This window comes from Frieseomelitta varia, unplaced genomic scaffold (assembly GCF_011392965.1).
Source record: "Frieseomelitta varia isolate USP_RPSP 00005682 unplaced genomic scaffold, Fvar_1.2 scaffold_216, whole genome shotgun sequence".
Taxonomy (NCBI): domain Eukaryota; kingdom Metazoa; phylum Arthropoda; class Insecta; order Hymenoptera; family Apidae; genus Frieseomelitta; species Frieseomelitta varia.
Window position 1 is genome coordinate 70,842 of NW_025109928.1, and position 6,387 is coordinate 77,228.

Here is a 6,387-nt window from a genome sequence, read left to right on the forward strand (position 1 = left end):
GGGGGGGGATGGAAACGATGATAATAATAATAAGCGGCGAGCGTGTGGAATGATAAAGATTAACACGTTGTATTATAATGAATTTTTTCTGTTATCGCAAACCGCTTAGGCTTAGTTGATAATCTGTATACGAATTGAAGGAGGTGAAAAGATATAAGGCGTATAGGTGTAAAATAATGCATGCACGTAGCAATAAAATAAAAAAAAAAAAGAAAATCAAATTCAACTGTACGTAATTTCCGTTCGTTCGTTCGTTCAGTTCAGTTCAGTTCTATTCGGTTCGTGCTACAGTTCGGAATATGTATTAGAAGCGCATAATAATCTGCGTTAAATGCGGAAACAGAATAGGCAAAATCTCTTTGTTTTAATATTCTATTTGGTTATGATAAACGTACACGCGTATTGTGCCCGTCTTTTCTTCATATTCCGAATGATTTTGTTTAAAGCGAGTTTAAATCGATTTTTCCCTTTTCGATCTTCGCGTATTTGTGTATCACGCTTTTTCATTATTATTATTATTATTATTATTATTATTATTATTATTATTATTATTATTTCTATTATTATTATTATTTTTATTATTATTATGCGTAACGATTGCTCGAACGTACACGCCGAGTCGAAGAATTTCTGACGCATTTGAATAGGTGAATATTTACGAAATAATGGGTATTATCTTTTTTTTTTTTTTTTTTGCTACAGTCTACTTTCTATGTTATGTTTCGTTAGATTTAATATAATTGATACAGATAAAGACAAGTAACAACATAATAATAAAGTAACCACGAAAAAATTTAAGTTGAACAAACTTTCACACACGTTTACGCGATCCCACATTCGTTTTCTTAACAATTTTTTTTTCTTTAAACGATTTCAGCTATTTCTTTTCTTGTCTCGATAACTTGCAATTGACGTGCATGTTTTACCTTTTCTTTCTACGTTTATCTACAACCGTATAATTTTCTTTCTATAAGTGTATAATATAACGATAATCGCCTCGCGTGCAATTTTAACACAAACGTTTTCATTTTCGCTTTTCGTTCGATTTTTAAAGACGTTTCAGTCGGCAACTGAATCCTTTGTTTATACTCATTTCTCTCTCTGTAGAGAAATCTCTTAGGAAATTGCTATTGACACAGAAAAGTCTGTACGATTCAACTCCACTTGTTAGGAAACAAGTAATTTATAATTAGGAGTTTTTTTCACATAATGGTGGATGAAGTCCAAACACGTAGTCAGATATTAACTAGAATTTGGTTCGAATAAATGGAGTTCGTCTACCGTACTGTTATTAAAAGATCTACGTGTTTTACGTACACGGGACGTGTATTGAAAACTTTCGGCTAGTATGTAGTAATTATAGTAATTTTAAATTTTGAATTACTATACTCAACTACTTGGTAATTTTTATCCACTTGAACACCTTTCTTGAAACAATGGTGTTCATCCTTCGAGGAAGAATATAATTCACGTACATAACGTTCACCGCAATAAATAATAATAATTTACGGTGTTTTAAAATTTTATCATCGGTTCAGTTATGTTTCATGTTATCCGATAAATGCATACTTTTTCTGTATCCAAATAATAAACTTACTACAGAGAAAGCCCTAATCAAATGCACAGAAATTTGGTTCGAATCGAAAGCGTCTAATCGAGTCGTTTTGTCCAAAAACGCTAAAAAAACGTGAAGTGCAGACTTATATCTTCGAATTGTAATGCCCCTGTGCATCGAGTTTCGTTTCATTTCTCGTTCAAATGAAAACATTGATTTGTTTCGTATATTCGTAGCTCGCGATTAGTTCGTTCGGTGATGACGAAATCGATGGTTGTAAATAAATTTTCGTTCCTAAGTGTTATTTTTACCACAGTTCGTGTATGTTACCATACATCGTTGGAATCGAAGGGAATGCATGTGATAAGGACGTACACGCGCTTGTGTACGCCCTTGTTTTCGCAGGTCAATGTTTTTACACCGAATACTATTCGGAAAGGAAGAGAAAGGGTGGGGGGTGAGCGAGACTGCGCTCGATCGAAAAAATTAAGAAATTGTATGAGAAACATAATATGCATACGTACATCCTCTTGTTATATACGGAACGATGCGTGAATTCATTGCGGCAAAATTCTGCCAGCGTGTGAGAGAAACGTGCAAACGTGAGAGACACGGCAAATATGTTTTATAATTTTTAATGATCCTCGCTGTTGTCGTTGAACGTGTTAACACTGCGAAAAGTGATTGCGTTTTGTTAATATTTTATAATATATTTCTTTAAAATGTTAATACATTTCATTTGTATTTTTACAAAATATGTTTTTTCTTTTTTTTTTTTCAACATCCCACATCAACATCCACGCATGCGCATACACACGATTGTTTTTTTTACGAGACTCTTGTGTATATATATATATATATAAAATTTTGAGAAATTTCCTAATATGTTGTGTATATATGTATATATTTCTTTTACGATTCAGTTGCACGTGTGTGTTCAATTCTGTTGCAATTTTGTTTTTTCTCTTTTGGCAACTTTCGAAAATTAACATCGAGAAATCTCAGAAATTAGTAACACTCGTTCTTCTCGATATTGGTATGATGGTACAGAAGAATATATATTCGGATCAATTGTGATGATTTTCCCTTGTACGCAAGCGAGTGTCGAATCGTTGGAAAGCTTTCGTTATATTATCGAGATAAATTGGCAACACGCGTATCATTAAGATTAAATACTTATCAACATGATTGCACAGTATTTTTGGTGATAAATTTGTTGAAACCGTTTTTACGGTACAAAAGCGATAATTTAATCGTTGTAATAATAGCTCTTATTGATCTAACGTACAGGTAGTATTACGCCAATGATGTGTTCTTCGTGATTAGGATACATTTAAATTTAGGATGCATTTAACAAAATTGCGAGTTTGTTGAAAGGCCTAGCAAGAAAAATACAGGTTTAGGAAATGTTAATTTCTGCTCAAAAAAAAAAAAAAAAAAAAGAAAAACTACAGGTTTAGGAAATAAATGATACTAATTTCTGTGCGTTCGTCAGAATTAGTTGAACACGAGTCGAGTCGTAAAAAATTAAGATCCCTGTTTGGACAGCATAATCAGTCTTTGCGTAGATCTCGCCAAGCGTACATTATATTAGATCTTGTAGTTGGTATTGAATTAATTCGATTGGTTACTCAAAATTCACTATACGTTTCTTTTGTCGCGAAATCAAAAAAAAAAAAAAAAAAGAAAGCAAAGATATTGCCGTTTTTGTGAATACGAACGTAAAAAAATAAACCACGTCGTTGATCAGAAGAAATCATCGTAATAATAATTGTAATGATCGTTGGCTCATCTTACGATGATCTGATGAATCTAACACTGTGCAATATCATTTTCGTTGAATGTTTTCTTAAGAATTCGGTCTAGTATTTCTTATATCCGAAGCATTCTTTTCGTGATAGTTTTACGATCTCTTTTATAATATCAACCATTGAATCGGATATTAAAAACGCGTTAATGTGTGGTAAAAAAGGTTCTGGTCTTCGAGAATTCTTACGGGACAAATACAAAATTTCAACGAATCGAGGCTTTAATATAAAAGGAAAAAAACATCGTCATTCTTTTCAATTTATAATATTACAAATATCAATTTTCAAACGATTCGTCGATTAACATAAATTTCGTCATTTCTCGACATTCTCCCCTCTGAGAAACAAGAAGTAGGATTGATCACCGATTGGAATCTAGAGCCTGGTATTCTTGACTTTCATGTCGGCGTATCGATTCTTTTTTTGTTAATACTGATCAAATAGGACCACGAATTCGTACCTCTGATTGCGTCTCTGTTCTTTTTTTTTTTTTTTTTTTGGGGGGGGGGTAGGGCAACAGGTGTCAATAGACCTGATACGTCACGTCGAACGGTGCCAATGCATAATAATTTCCAATAATTCACACCTCGCAACGAACTGTCAATGCGCGACAGAGGGTGGAAGTTACGATCTGAACTAGCTGAATATGTCGCGGATATTTAATTATTCTTCGTTCGTATCTCCTTCTTCGGACGGGAGAAAATTTCTGTTTAGGACTGCGACGGCAAGTGCACGATTAGGCGAACGGATTTAGGTTGCCGGTGTAACTGGGATTAGGTGGATAACGAACTGATCAAGTCAGTCAGCCTCTCTCTGTGTGATGTCGCGATTCTTTCTTCGTTACTTTATTTTCCCAGTCAGCGACCTAAATCTGTTCACTATGTTCTTACTCCCCCCCCCCCCCAAAGAATTATCCCTATTTTGGATTTTTTTTTGGATATATTTAAAAGCCTAAATCAATCGAACTTAAAGGGGGAGGACTCACACGAATCCTCCATGTCGTTGTAAACTAAATTTTGCAATTTGGATAAAAGAAAAACTCTGAATAAGACTTTGCAATCTAAATTCGTCTGTTTTCTACATCCGTTTGGATGCGACTTGGCGTTCTTCTTTGTGCTTCGTTCCGCCCGAGTGGCAAATTGAACGACAAGTTAGAGTTGATTTGTAAACTAAAGTATTTCGGATTTCGGAGGGACAGGTAGGAATTTCGGATGAGTTATGAAGGTCGACTGAATGAATTTCTTCTTTCTGAGATATTGCTACCTGCATCTGTTGTAAAGTTACTACTCAGGATATTCTCTGACCTGGCGAAATTAAACTGAAAACTGGCGTCTGTCTGTTGTCCTTCCTTGGCATTTCAGGCATTTCGTCTATAGCTTTATTATTTTAATTATTTTCGTTTAAACAGGACGTTCCGCTCATAAAATAAAGCAACTAGTCTATTTTCTACTTTCTTTTCCGAGTGTCCCCTCGACGACAATTTACGGGGCATTTCTAATTCACGAAACATTCACCCGCTGACGTAAAAGAGATTTTCTTCGCGTTGCATAGGGATTGTAAGATCCGAGTTTACGACTTCTTCGTCGCGATCGGTTGCCCGCCAAGTTAATCTTGGGCAGTTTATTTACGAAGGAGAGCAAATGGAAAATAGACAGTCCGAGATGAACGGACGTTAAACGGTCAGCGGAGTTGTTCGAGAACAGAGTGATATTGAAATTAATCAAACAGAAATGCAAGGAGTGCCAACTTTGTTCTGTTTCGATCGAGAGTCGTTCCATCGAAGGTGTTTCTCAATTTCTTTTTTCACGAAAAACTACGAAATCTCACTCTAGATGTTCGTGCGTAACAGGAACTAGTTCGAAGAGAATAAATCCGAAAATATCGTCGGATCGAGGATTTCCTTCAGGATCGAGACGAGTCCCAAATTTCTCGACTGTCTTAGAATCTTTAGAATTTTTTCGTTAATTTCATTTGAAGAAAAAAAAAAAATACAAACGCGATGGTACTCAACATAGCTAATATCCTCGAGATATCAAACTACAACTAAACTTATTGTAGTAAATACGAAAATGGTGAGGCACAACAAGTTACAAAGATAAAAAAACCACGTGTATTAATGAGAAATAATGAAAAGAGAATTTGGGAGCATGGTAGGACGCTCGTATTGAAGGTCGTTCACGTGCGATGGGAGGCAGCCAGAACACGCGCATCGGTTTTTTTTTTTTTTTTCATAAGCGCCCCCGAGATCGAGTAATACGGTGGTGACATTCCTCTTGAATGCTGGCTGGCTCACGCGCAATAACGCTTGCTACCGCGTTGTTCTCATGCGCTCGTAGCAGCAACAACTTCGATGGCCGATGTTACATGTCCCACCGATTCGTATTCTCGGCCATACGTGCACCCGAAACGTCACCGTGCGCGGGTCAAACTGATTCCTTCGTTATAAAAACACGGTAATGACGTATTTATACAGGGTGTTTCGTAACTTGTGGACTGCCACTTCGAGAGCTGATTGTACGCCTAGAAATAATGAAAAAAAGTCGTATAAATATATGTCCTATCTTTGTCTTCGTTTATGAGATATAATGAATTTTCTGTTTTAATTACTTTTACAAAAGATGCTCGAAATGATCCACCTTGCATTTGAAGACAAGCCTGCACGCGTCTTGTCATTCATCTGGTTACTCTCTCTATCATTCCTGGTGTTTCTCGAATTTATCGGAAGCCTTGCTCTATTCTATTTCGTAGTATTTCAGCATGTTCAATCGTTGTTGCGTATACAATAGATTTTAAATGTCCCCATAAATGAAAATCTAATGAATTCAAATCCGGAGAACGAACAGGCCATGCAATAGAACCTCCACGACCAATCCATTTATTTGCAAAGTGTTGATTTAAAAATTGCCTAGCCACTCGACTAAAACGCGGCGGAGCTCCATCATGCATAAACCGCATACGAAATAATCTAATATCGACTGGAACTTCCTCTAATATTTCGTGTAAACGCGTGCTCAAAAAATCAAC

General features: G+C 35.8%; 1 protein-coding gene across 2 annotated transcripts in view; it reads left to right on the plus strand.

The window, feature by feature from the left end:
* The window catches only part of LOC122527387 (F-box/LRR-repeat protein 14), a 20,963-nt gene that overhangs the window by 4,633 nt on the left and 9,943 nt on the right, over nucleotides 1–6,387 (plus strand). The gene's annotated exons all lie outside the window — the stretch shown is intronic.